This window comes from Pongo abelii, chromosome 13 (genome assembly GCF_028885655.2).
Source record: "Pongo abelii isolate AG06213 chromosome 13, NHGRI_mPonAbe1-v2.0_pri, whole genome shotgun sequence".
Lineage (NCBI taxonomy): Eukaryota > Metazoa > Chordata > Mammalia > Primates > Hominidae > Pongo > Pongo abelii.
The window spans coordinates 83755873-83770084 of NC_071998.2; positions in this window are offsets into that span (position 1 = coordinate 83755873).

The following is a 14212-nucleotide window of genomic DNA, read 5'->3' on the forward strand; positions in this document are numbered from 1 at the left end:
CACTGGCTCAAAGAACAACCAGCCACCTCTGCAAGGGTGTGCCTGGAGAAGGTGGACCAGCCACCAGCCTCATCCACTCAAGGAAGCAGGGGTGTCCAGGTTCCCACAGCCTGAGTGGCTGCCACCTGACGGCTGATGGAGCAGAGGCCTGAGGAAAAGCAGAGGGCACTGGGGCCCTACCTCCAGGGCAGAATAACTGATTTACCCTGACTGGTAGCGAGTGAGGTTGGTGGCTGTTCCACCTGCTCCTGGCACACCCTTGCAGAGGTGGCTGGTTGCTCTTTGAGCCAGCTTGGCTTTGCCTGGCATGCACAGGCCTCAGTGCAACAGCTGTGCTACAAATGGAGCCACATAGAGGAAGTGAGCAGCAGGCTCAGGAGCAGGGTGTGCGTTGCCTTTAGGGCTCCAATCCATGCATCAGGGCTCCTGCAGCACTGTGGGCTTCTTGGGTGCCAAGAGGCAGACCACAGGCCATCTTTGAGGAGGACTCTATGTTCAAGTGCAGAAAGGGCCCAATCTGGTGGATGAACCACACGGCCAGCTTCTGGGTGCAGGCACAGTGCCACATCTTCCATCACTTCCTGATGTGCCCCCCCAGTGCTGAAAAGACAGCCTGGAGACAGGGCAAGAGGAAGGCTGAGAAGGATGAGGTGGTGAGTTCCAGCTTCTTCCTGACCCTGAGCCCACCCCCAGCGTGGCCCTCAACCTTTAGGAGTGGGAGAGCAAAATTGATGGCTTCGAGTGCTTCATCAAGAAGATGGACAACAGGGCACTCAGCTCAAATTCACAGCCAATGAGTTGACTTGCAAGCTGATGATGGTCATAGGCTTTAAGAAAGGCATCAGAAGGCAGCCAGTTCTTCTTCCACCTCAGCCAGGCCTTGGAGCTGGAACAGGCCATCACTTCACCAGAGATGCCTTCAACACCATCAGTGAGCTCTTTGCCAGTGAGCCCAGCCAGGATCTGGACCCAGTCATGGACCTGTTAATGCTGTCTCAGGGACACCAGGCCAACATCCCGGACATCATCCACATACACAAGGAAGCTCTTGCCAAAGTCACGGAGAGCAGGCAACATGTGGCAGAAGGGAAGACAGAGGTGCAGAGGCTGATAATGTCAGAATCACAGGAACAGGATTTTTTGGGACACTTTGGCTGAAATTCACCACTTCCATCCAATTTGAGTGAGAGACATGAACTCACAGATGCAGGATTTCTTGCAACAAGAGATACTAGTTTTTCAAAAAGTCATCCAGGAATTGATAGTGTTGAATGACTAGATACTCCACTGTGGACTGTTCCCAGTTCAAGGATACTTTCTACAGCAGAATAATAACACTAGCAAAGAGCTAGTGCCAGCTATTGGTGGTACAAGGATGATTTTGTTCTCAACTGAAACTCAGCTGAATGTAGAATTGTGTAGGAAACAGTTAATATGGTGATAGAATAGAAAGAGTAGCAAACATGAACTAAATCATGCTATGAATGCCTACACTACCATTGTAACTTTTGGAAGAATTATACCACTTATTTTATTGCTTTTTGAAGGATGAATATTTTAGTATATATGCTGTAGACCTCAAACCGTGTGAAGAGTCTCAAAGAAGCTGGCTGGATAAAGCCTGCTGTGGATGTCTTTATATTCCAAGATTGGTGATGCAATGCGAATATGTGTCCCCACCCAATCTCATGTTGAATTATATTTCCTAATGTTGAAGGTGGATCCTGGTCTAAGGTGATTGAATCCTGAAGGCAAATTTCTCATGAATGGTTTAGCACCATCCTCTTGCTACTGTCCTCACAATCATGAGTGACTTCTCATGAGACCTGGTCATTGAAAACTCTATGTCACCTCCCTACTCTGTGTGTTTTCCTCTTGCCATATGAGACAACTCTCTCTTTCTTCACCTTGCACAAAGATTGAAAGATTTCTGAGGCCTCCCAGAAGCAGAAGCCACCGTGCTTTCTGTCTACCCTGCAGAACCATGAGCCAATTAAACCTCTTTTTCAAAATGAATCATACAGAAAATGGCAAATGAAGACTGGAGCATTGCTATAAAGGTACCTGAAAATGTGGAAGCAGCTTTGGAACTAGGTGATGGACAGAGGTTGGAAGAGTTTGTAGGGCTCAAAAGAAGACAGATAGATGAGAAAATGTTTGCACCATCTTAGACTGGTTAAATGGTTGTGACAAAAATCCTGACAGAAACATGAACATTGAAGGCCAGGCTGAGGAGGTCTCAGATAGAAATAAGAAGCTTTCTGGGAAATGTCTTCCTTTTGGATATGGAAAGCTTACACAATGCTTGTACAATCATTGTACCTTAGAAGCAGTGAACTTGCTTTTTATTTGAGAGGCTCATAGGAAAAATAGACTATAGCCTTGACTCAGATGAGACTTTGGACTTTGTAACTTTGAGTTAATGCTGAAATGAGTTAAGATTCCTGCTGGCAAGGCATGATTGTATTTTGCAATATGAGAAGGACATGACGTTCATGGGGTCAGGGACAGAATAATAGGGTTTGTCTCTATGTCCCTATCAAAACTCATGTGGAACTATACTCCCTAACATTAGAGGTGGGGCCTAGGTGGAAAAAAATTTAGTCATAAAATGGTGTGGGAAGATCCTTCACGAGTGATAAAGCACCATCCCCTTGATGCTGTCTTCCTGATAGTGAGTGAGTTCTCATGAGATCTGGTTGTTTAACAGGCTGTGGAACCTCTTTCCTCACTTTGTCTTCCTCCTACTCCTGCCATAGGAGACAGCTCATTGTCCCTTGGCCTTCTGGTATAATTAGGAGGCTCCCTGACTCGCCCCAAGAAACAAAAGACACTATGTTTCCTTCACAGCCTGCAGAATTCCGAGTCAATGAAATCTCTTTTATTTACGATAATACAGAAAATTAGAACTGCAGAGAGGAGCTGTGAAATGTCCTCAAAGCCTTTTTCCATTTGTCTTGGCTATTAGCACAGGGCTTCTTTATATGCAAATTTATGAAATCTTGAATTTTTCCCTCTTAAACCGGGTTTTGTGTTATTACTACATAGCCAACCTTCTATGGAGATACCTGAAAAAGTAGAAGCAAGTTCCAAGTGGGTAGCAAACAAAGATTGGGAGGGTTTGGAGGGATTAAAGAATGACAGAAGGATGAGGGCCTGGTGGGAGTGATTTAATCATGGATGGGAGGCAGGTAGGGGTGGAAGGGAAAAGAGGTGGGTAGGGTGGGGAGGAGTAGGCTGGCTGTAGGGTGGTGGAAGGGTGTGGTGTAGTGGGAGTGGGGAGTAGCCTGCTGCAGAGGCACAGCTTCATGAACAACCTCTACTAGGTCAGTGCACCTGTGGCTTGCAGGTTTTAGCCCCCACAGTTGCTCTCATGGGCTAGGCTAGTGTTGAGTGTCTGTAGCTTTTCCACACTGAGGGTGCAAGCTGTTGGTGGGTCTATGAATCTGGCTCTGCCTCTGCAGCAGGCTTCTGCCTGGAAATGGTGGGAGGTGGAGGTGGGAGTGGGAGGGCCGTTCCTTCACCAGTGGTTAAGCACCATCTTCCTGATGCTGACCTTGTGATACAGAGTTCTGATGAGATCTGGTTGTATAACAGGGTGTGGGACCTCTTTCCTTTCTCAGTCTTGTTTCTACTCCTGCCATATGAAGCATCTCCTTGCCCCTTGGACTTCTGATATGATTGGGAGGCTTCCTGAGTCCTCCTAGAAGCAGAAGCCAGTATGCTTCCTTTACAGCCTGCAGAACCGTGAGCCAATTTCACCTCTTTTCTTTATGATTATACACAAAATTAGTGCTGTGAAGTGGAGCTATGAAATGCCTTCAAGGCCTTTTCCCCATTGTCTTGGCAACCAACACTCAACTTCTTTTCATGCAAATATCTGAAGCCTTCATGAATTTTCCCCCTGAAAATGGACTTTTCTTCTTTTACCACATTACCAGGCTGTGACAAAGATATCTTGAGAATGTAGAAGCAGGTTCAGAAGTGGGTAAAAGACAAAGGTTGGGAGAGTTGGGAACGCTTAGAAGACAGCAAGATGAGGAAAAGTTTGGACCACTGAAAAGAATTGTTAAATACTTGTGATCAGAAGTCTGACAGAAAGATGGACAGTGAAGGCCAGACTTAAAAGGTCTCAGATGAAAATGAGGAATTTCCTGTGAACAGGAGCCACAGTTACATTTGATTGGCCTTAACAAAGAACGTGGCTGCACGGTGACCATGCCCTGGAGATCTGTGAAACTATGAACTTGGGGGTGATAATTTAGGATGTATCTGATGGAATGAACATGTGGGCAGCATAGCTCCAGAGGTGTCCTGTCTGCGTCGAACAGCCTGTTTTCTTATGTGCAACCTAAGAAATGACCTCAAGTTGCAACTTCTATTTAAATGAGAAGCAGAACTCAAAAATATAAAAAATTTGCAGCCTAGCCAAATGGTCAAAAAGAAAAGCTGATTTTCAGGAGGAAAATTAGAGAACATTAGGGTATTTGCATGAAAAAGGGCCCAGTGCAAATAGCCAAGTCAATGGGGAAAAGGCCTTGAAGGCATTTCAGAGACCTTTGCAGCAACCCTTGCTGTCACAGGCCCTGGGGCCTAGTAGAGAAGAATGGTTTCCTGGGCCAGCTCCATGGCCTCCCTGCTGTGTGTATCCTCAGGACACTGCTGCCTGCATCCGTGCAGCTCCAGCTCCAGCTCCAGCCATGGCTGAAAGCTGCACAGGTACAGCTTGGGTCACTGCTTCAGAGGTGGCTCCAAGCCTTGATGGCTTCCACATAGTGTTAAGCCAGCAAGTTCACAGAGCAAGAGACTAGAGGCTTGGGAGCCTGTGTCTAGACTCCAGAGGATGTACAGAAAAGCCTGGGTGTCCAGGCGGAAGCCTTTCCAAGAGGCAGAGCCTCATGGAAACCTTTACTAAGGCAGCAAAGAATGGATGTATTGGATTGAAGCCCTCACACAGGGAGGTACCATCCTCCAAACTGCAGATTCATAGACCCACCAATAGCTTACCCCCTCTGCATGGAAAAGCTACAGGCACTCAACACCAGCCCTGTCCATGAGGGCAGCAGCAGGGACTGATCACTGCAAACCCACAGGTGCATATCTGCCCAAAGCCTTGGGAACCCAGCCTTCACACCCCTGTGCCGTGAATGTGGAACAAGGATTCCAAAAGGATGATTTTGGAGCTGTAGGATTGAATGACTGGCCTGCTGGGTTTTGGATGTTCATGTATCCTATGAGTCCCATCGGTGTTTGTTTTTCTTTCAGGCAATTTTTCTTCTATTGGCTGGGAATGCTTACCCATTGCCTGTACAATCATCGTACCTTGGAAGTAGTTAACTTGCTTTATAATTCAGAGGCTCATGGGCAGAAGGGACTGTATCCTTGTCCCTGATAAAACTTTGGGCTTTGGACATTTGCTGGAATGAGTTAAGATTTGGGGGTCTGTAGGGAAGGCATCATTGTATTTTGCAATGTGAGAAAGACATGAGATTTGAGTGGGCAGGAACAGAATAAGAATTGGGGGGAATTATGGCAGGGTTTGGGGGTGAAAGGCAGGGGTGGGGGTAGATCCTTCACAAATGGTTAAACACCATCTCCTTAATGCTGTCCTTCTGATAGTTCTCTTCATAATTTTGTAGCTGTGAGATTGAATACTGGTCTGCTGGGTTTCGGATGTGCATTGGGCCTGTGGTCCCATTTGTGTTATTTTTCTGGGAAATTTCTTCCCTTTGGATTAAGAAAGCTTACCCAATGCCTGTACCATCATTGTACCTTGAAAGAAAAGAACTCCATTTTAACTTCAGGGACTCATAGGCAGAAGATACTGTAGCCTTGTCTCGGATGAGACTTTGAACTTTTTATAGTTGAGTTAATGCTGGAATGAGTTAAGGCTTTTGGAAACTTTTGAAAAGGCATGATTGTATTTTACCCTGTGAGAAGGACATGAGATTCGGAAGGGTCAAGGTCGGAATAATATGGTTTGGCTGTGTTTTGCTAGAAAAACTCATGTGGATTTGTAATCCCAAATTTTGGTTGTGAAGCCTGGTGGGAAGTGATTTAATCATGGATGGGAGGTGGGTGGGAGTGTAAGGAGAAAGGGGTGGGGAGGGTGGGGAGGAGTAGGCTGGCCATAGGGTGGTGGGAGGGTGGTGGGTAGTAGGAAGGGGGAGTAGCCTGCTGCAGAGGCAGAGGCTCGTGGAAAACCTCTACTAGGACAGTGCACCTGTGGCTTTGCAGGCTTTAGCCCCCATGGCTGCTATCATGGGCTGGGCTGATGTTAAGTGCCTGTATCTTTTCCATACTAAGGGTGCAGGCTGTTGGTCCATCTATGAATCTGGGGCCTGGAGGATGGTGACCTGCTGCATGGGGGCTCCAAGCCCATATTTTCCTTCTGCACTGCCCTGGTAGAGGTTTTCCAAGAGGCTCTGCCTCTGCATCAGGCTTCTGCTTGGAAACAGTGGGGGGTGGAGTTACGTGGGGTGGCAGATCCTTCACCAATGGTTAAGCACCTTCTTCTTGATGCTGACCTTGTGATACAGAGTTCTCATGAGATCTGGTTGTATAACAGGATGTGATATCTCTTTCCTCTCTCTGTCTTGCTCATACTTCTGCCATATGAAACATTTTATTGCTACTTGTCCTTCTGGTATAATGGGGAGACTTCCAGAATCCTCCCAGAAGCAGAAGTTACTATGCTTTCTTTATGGCCTACAGAACCTTGAGCCAACTAAACCCCTTTTGTTATGATCATACAGAAAATTAGTACTGTGAAGTGAAGCTATGAAATGCCTTCAATTACTTTTCCCCATCATATTGTCTATTAACACTGGTCTTCTTTTTAATGCAAATATCTGAAGTCTTCTTGAAGTTTGCCCCGGAAATGGCCTTTTTTTTCCTTCTACATTGCCAGGCTGTGACAAAGATAGCTGAAAATGTAAAAGCAGGTTCAGAAGTGGCTAACAGCCAGAGGGTGGAGAGTTTGGAGGACTTGGAAGAAGACAGGAAGATGAGGGAAAGTTTGGACCATTGTGGAGACTTGTTAAATAGTTGTGATTAAAATGCTGACAGAAAGAGGGACAGTGAAGGCCAGGCTTACAAGGTCTCAGATGGAAATTAGGAACTTAATGGGAACAGGAGCCAAGGTTACTTTTGTTTTGCTGTAGCAAGGAACGTGGCTGCGGGGTGACCTTGCCCTGGAGATCTGTGAAACTTTGAACTTGAGGGTGATGATTCAGGGTGTATCTGGTGGAATGAACTTCTAGGCAGCAATTTCAAGAGGTATCCTGTCTGTGTCAAACAGCCGGTGCTCTTGATGTGTGCCTGAGGAAATGACCTAAAGTTGGAACTTATATTTAAATGACAAGCAGAGCTCAAAAGTTTGGAACATTTGAAGGCTGGCCAAGTGGTCAAAACAAAAGCTGATTTTCAGAGGGAAAATTCATGATGGCTTCAAAAATTTGCATAAAATGAAAGTCAGTGCTAACAGCCAAGACCATGAGGGAAAAAGCCTTGGAGGCATTTCAGAGATGTTTGCAGCAGCCCTTGCTGTCACAGGCCCTGGGACCTAGGAGAAAGGAATGGTTTCCTGGGCCAGCCCCATGGCCCTGCTGCTGTGTGCAGCCTCAGGATACTGCTGCCTGCATTCCTGCAGCTCCAGCTACTGCTCTGGCCTTGGCTCAAAGATGCACAGGTATAGCTTGGTCACTGCTTCGGAGGGTGCAGGCTATAAGCCTTGGTGGCTTCCACATAATGTTAAGCCAGTGGGTGCACAGAACACTAGTCCAGAGGCTTGAGATCCTCCATATATATTTCAGAAGATGTATGAAAGTGCCTAGGTGTCCAGACAGAAGGCTGCCAAAAAGGCAAAGCCTCATGGGAAACCTCTACTAGGGCAGTGCAGAAGGAAAATATGGGCTTGGAGCCCCCACACTGGAGGCCACCATCAAGTAGACCCAAGATTCATAGACCCACCAAGAGCTTTGTACCCTCCATGGGTTAAAAACTACAGGCACTCAACAGCAGCACAGCCCATGAAGGCAGCTGCAGGGGCTGAACCCTGCAAAGCCACAGGTGCAGAGCTGCCCAAGGCCTTGGGAGCCCAGCCCTCACACCCTTATGCCCTGGATATGGGACAAGGATAAAAAAAGGATGACTTTGGAGCTGTGGGTTTGAACAACTGGCCTGCTGGATTTTAGACTTTAATGGGACCTGTAAGTCTCATTTGTGTTTTGTTCTTCTCTCTGGCAAAAATCTTCCTTTTGGCTGGGAATTCTTACTCAATGCCTGGACAATCATTGTACCTTGGAAGTAGCTAACTTGTTTGTATTTCAGAGGCTCAGGGGCAGAAGAGACTGCCTTGTCTCAGATGAGACTTTGGACTTCAGACATTTGAGTAAATGCTGGAATGAGTTAAGACCTTGAGGGACTGTAGGTAAGGCATCATTGTATTTTGCAAAGTGAGAAGGATGTGAGCTTTGGGGAAGCAGGGACAGAATAAGATTTGGCTGTGTTCCCTACAGAAACTCATGTGGAATTGTAATTGGAAATGTTAAAAGTGGGACAGGTGGAAGGTGATTTAATCATGGAGGGCAGTCGGTGTTGGAAGGTGGGGATTGGGGAGAATGGGGGGATTATGGTGGGGATGAGGGGTGAAAGGTGGATGTTGGGGCAGGATCCCTCATAAATGGTTAAACACCATCTCCTTAATGCTTTCCTCATGATGGTGAGTTCCCGTGATGACTCTGGAGCTGTAAGATTAAATGGATACTGTCCTGCTGGGTTTTGGACTTGCACTAGGCCTGTGATCCCATTTGTGTTATTTTCCTGACAAATCTCTTCCCTTTAGATTGAGAAAATTTACCCAATGCATGTACCATCATTGTACCTTGAAAGAAAAGAACTCCCTTTTAAATTCAGGGACTCATAGGCAAAAGGGACTATAGCCTTTTCTCAGATGAGATGTTGAACCTTTTACATTTGAGTTAATGCTGGAATGAGTTAAGACTTTTGGCACCTTTTGAAAAGGCATGATTGTATTTTACTCGTGAGAAGCATATGATATTCAGGGGATCAGTGTCAGAATAATATGGTTTGGCTCTGTGTCCCTACCAAAACACATGGGAAATTGTAATTCCAAATGTTGCAGGTAGGGCCTGGTGGGAGGTGATTTATTAATATACTTGAGAGGGGTGGGGTTGGAAGTACAAAGAGGTGGGTAAGGTAGGGAGGAGTAGGTTGGCTGTAGTGTGGCGCAAGGGTGGTGGGTAGTAGGAAGGGGGAGTAGCCTGCTGCAGAGGCAAAGGCTCATGGAAAACCTCTACTAGGGCAGTGCACCTGTGGCTTTGCTGCTCTCACGGCTGGGCTGGTGTTGAGGGCCTGTAGCTTTTCCATACAGAGGGTGGAAGCTGTTGGTGGGTCTATAACTGTGGGGTCTGGAGGATGGTGGTATCCTGTGTGGGGGCTCCAAGCCCATATTTTCCTTCTGCACTTCCCTAGGGGAGGTTTTCCAAGAGGTTCTGCCTCTGCATCAGGCTTCTGCCTGGAAACAGTGGGAGTTGGGGGTGGGGGGCGAATCCTTCACCAATGGTTAAGCACCATCTTTTTGATGCTGAGCTTGTGATAGTGAGTTCCCATGAGATCTGGTTGTATAATAGGGTGTGGCACCTCTTTCCTCTCTCTGTCTTGCTCCTACTCCTGCCACATGAATCATCTCATTGCCCCTTGACATTCTGGTATGATTGGGTGGCTTCCTGAGTCCTCCCAGATTCAGAAGCCACTATGTTTCCTTACAGCCTGCAGAATCATGAGATTCTTTATGATCATAGAGAAAATTAGTACTGGAAAGTGGATGTATGAAATGTCTTCAAGGCCTTTTCCCTGTTGTCTTGGCAATCAGCACTCAGCTTCTTTTCATTCAAATATCTGAAGCCTTCTTGAATTTTCCCCCTGAAAATGGACTTGCCTTCCTTTACCACATTGCCAGGCTGTGACAAAGATAGCTGATAAAGTAGAAGCAGGTTCAGAAGAGGGTAGCAGATAGAGGTTGGGAGAGTTTGAAGGGCTTTGAAGACAGGAAAATGAGGAAAAGTTTGGATCTTTGTAAAGAATTGTTAAATACTTGTGATCAGAAGGCTGACAGGAAAATGGTCAGTGAAATTCAGACTTAGAAGGTCTCAGATAAAAATGATGAACTTACTGGGAACAGAAGCCAAGGTTACCTTTGTTTTGCTGTAGCAAAGAATGTGGTGGCACGGTGACCCTGCCCTGGAGATCTGTGAAACTTTAAACTTGAGGGTGATGACTTAGTGCATATTTGGTGGAATGAACTTCTAGGAAGCAAATCTCTAGAGGTGTCCTGTCTGCATTGAACAGCCTGTGCTCTGATGTGTGACTGAGGAAATGACCTGTGGATGGGACTTATATTAAACAAGTCCCAACTCTTATATTAAATGAGAAACAGAACTCAGAAGTTTGGAAAATTTACAGCCCAGCCAAGTGGTCAAAAAGAAAAGCTGATTTTCAGGGAGAAAATTCAGGAAGGCTTCAGAAATTTGCATAAAAAGGAGCCCAGTGCTAATAGCCAAGAAAATAGGGAAAAGGCCTTGAAGGCATTTCATAGAACTTTGCAGCAGCCCTTCCTGTCACAGGCCCTGGGGCCTAGGAGAGAAGAATGGTTTCCTGGGCCAGTCCTATGACCCCCCTCTATGTGCAGCCTCAGGGCACTGCTGCCTGCATCCCTGCAGCTCCAGCTCCAGCCATGGCTGAAAATGCACAGATGCAGCTTGGGTCACTGCTTCAGAGAGTGCAGGCTAGAAGCCTTGGTAACTTCCTCATAGTGTTAAGCCACTGGGTGGACGGATCATGAGACTAGAGGCTTGGAAGCCTCTCTGTAGACTTTGGAAGATGTATGGAAATGCCTGGGTGACCAGACAAAAGCATCCCAAAAAGGCAGAGCCTCATAAAAAACCTCTACTAGGGCAGTGCAGAAGGAAAATATGGGGTTGGAGCCCCCATACTGGAGGCCACCGTCATGCAGACCCCAGATTCATAGACCGACCAATAACTTGTACCATCAGCTGGGAAAAACTACAGGCATGCAACACCAGCCCAGCCCATGAGTGCAGCCATGGGGCATAAACCCTGCAAAACCACAGGTGCATAGCAGCCCAGGGCCTCTAGAGCCCAGCCCTCACATCCCTGTGCCCTGGATGTGGGACAATGTTTCAGAAAGGATGATTTTGGAACTGTAGGATTGAATGACTAGCCTTCTGGGTTTGGAGTTTCATGGGGCCTGTAAGTCCTGTGTTTTGCTCTTTCTGGCAAAATTCTTCCTTTCAGCTGAGAATGCTTACCCATTGCCTGCACAAGCATTGTACCTTGGAAATAGTTAACTTGCTTTATAGTTCAGAGGCTCATGCACCTAAGGGACTGTAGCCTTGTATCAGATGAGACTTTAAGCTTTGGACATTTGTATAAATGCTGGAATGATACAAGATTTGGAGGGGCTGTAGGGAAGGCATCATTGTATTTTGCAATGTGAGAAGGACATGAGATTTGGGAGCCAGGGACAGAATAATAAAGTTAAAGGTGGGGCCTGGTGGAGGGTGATTTAATCATGGTGGAGAGTAGGGGTTGGAAGGTGGGGGTAGGGAGAATGAGGGGATTATGGTGGGGGTGAAGGGTGAAAAGTGGTGGTTGGGAATGGATTCTTCACAAATGATTAAACACCACCTCCTTATTGCTGTGCTTATGATAGTGAGTTTTCTTCATGATTTTGGAGCTGTGAGATGAATGGATACTGGCCTCCTGGGTTTTGGATTTGCATTGGGCCTGTGATCCTATTTGTGTTTTTTTCCTGGGAAATTTCTTCCCTTTCGATTGAGAAAGCTTACCCAATGCCTGTACCATAATTGTACCCTGAAAGAAAAGAACATCCTTTTAAATTCAGGGACTCATAGGCAAAAGGGACTGTAGACTTGTCTCAGATGAGATGTTGAACTTTTCACTTTTGAGTTAATGCTGGAATGAGTTAAGACTTTTGGAAACTTTTGAAAAGGCATGAATGTATTTTGCTCTGTGAGAAGGATGTGAGATTCTGGGGTATCAGGGTCAGAATAGTATGGTTTGGCTGTGTTTCTTTACAAAACTCGTGTGAATTGTACTTCTTAATGTTGGAGGTGAGACTTGGTGGGAGGTGATTTACTCATGGCAAGAGGGGGTTGGGGTTAGAAGGAAAAGGGGTGGGTAGGGTGGGGAGTAGGTTGGCAGTAGGGTGGTGGGAGGGTGGGGGTAGCAGGAAGGCGGAGTAGTCTGCTGTAGAGGCAGAGGCTTGTGGAAAACCTCTATTAGGACAGTGAACCTGTGGCTTTGCAGGCTTCAGCCCCCATGGCTGCTTCCATGGGCTGGGCTGGTGTTGAGTGCCTGTAGCCTTTCCATACTGAGGGTGTGAGCTGTTGGTGGGCTTATGAATCTGGGGTCTGGAGGATGGTGGCCTCCTGTGTGGGGGCTTCAAGCCCATATTTTCCTTCTGCACTGCCATAGTGGAAGTTTCCCAAGAGGCTCTGGCTCTGCAGGAGGCTTCTGCCTGGAAACAGTGGGTGGTGGTATGGGCAGTGGTTCCTTCACCAATGGTTAATCTTCTTGATGCTGATCCTCCTGATAGTGAGTTCTCATGAGATCTGGTTGTATAACAGGATGTAGCACCTCTTTCCTCTCTCTGTCTTGCTCCTACTCCTGCCATATGAAATATCTCATTGTCGCTTGGCCTTCTGGTATAGTTAGGAGGGCCCTGATCAGTGTAGGCCTCGTCAGTGGACCTAGTCAGTTGGGACTTGGTCAGTGAGGCCTATTTACTGGGGGCATGGTCAGCAGGTGTCTGCTTAGAGAGGGTCTCATTAGGAGGATCTAGTAGTGGGCATCTTGGTGAGTGGGGACCTAGTGGCAGCCACTTGTTTGGTGTCTGGTCAGTGTAAAACTAGGCTACAGGGCTTTGTCAGTGGAGACCTTGTCAGCTGGGGCTTAGTGGTGGCCTTGTCAGCATGGGCTGGGTCACTGTTGACCAGGTCAACGGGTGCTATTCAGTGGAGGCCTGGTCACAGGGGACCTAGTCAGCAGGGCCTGGTGGCCATGTCCTCATCAGTGAGGCCCTTGTCAGTGGGGCCCTGATCAGGGCAGCCTGGTCAGTGGAACCTAATCAGTGGAGGCCTGTTCAGAGAGAGCACGGTCAGTGGTGGCTTCTGTAGCACTGGTCTATGGGGTGACCTGGTCAGCGGGGATCTGAGCAGTGGGTGCCCATTCAGTGGGGCCTACTCACTAGGGTCATAGTCAGAAGTATCTGGTCACCTTGGGCCTGCTTAATAAGGGCCTGGTCAGTGGCAGCCTGTTCCCCAGAGGCTTGGTCAGTGGGACCTCATCTGTGGGGCCAGGCAATGGGGTCATGATCGGTGGAACCTGATCAATGAGGCCTTGTCAGTAAGGACCTGGTCAGTGAGGTCCTGGTCAGTGAGGTCCTGGTCAGTAGGGTCCTGGTCACTGTGGGCCTGGCAGCAGGGCCTGGTTAGTGGGGCGTGGTCATGGGGTTCTAATCAGTGAGGGTGTGGTGAGGGAGGACCTGAGGTGCGGGATCTCGTCAGCAGGGACCTGGTGCGGGGGCTGCTGAGCACTGCTGGGAGATGCCAGATGCAATGCACATTATCGAAGGCCCTGTGGACAGCTCGGATGGGCCAGTGGTGCCCAAAGGCCCAGTCAAAAGTGGACAAAGCAGGTGTTTGGATGGACCTGGGAGATCTTGCTCAGAGATTTTGACAGGACAAATGCAAAGGGAGGGCCAGAGTGGCCGGTGAGATGGTCACAGTCTATGGGCTGCACAGGATGGAGGAAGCCAGGGAACAGGCAGGGTGGGCAGCTGGGGTGCAGGGAGAGGCAGGTGCATGCTGGGAGGTCAGACCCTCTCAGTGCTGTGGGGGTGTCAGGTGGGGTGGGCTCCAGGTGCACCCTCAGTGCACTGGGCAGGTCTCGGCCCAGGCTCCCTGGACCCTGGCCGAGTGATGTGGTCACTCCCTGGGGGACTGCGGCTGGGCCCCGGCCACCAACCCTGGGCAGTGCTGTGTCATCTCAGGACTGGACTTTCTCAGATCCTGCAGAGGGTACAGCCCCCAGCCCAGGAGGGGCAGCCCCATGGTGCAGCCCGAGCTCTCCATGGGCCTGGAGCATC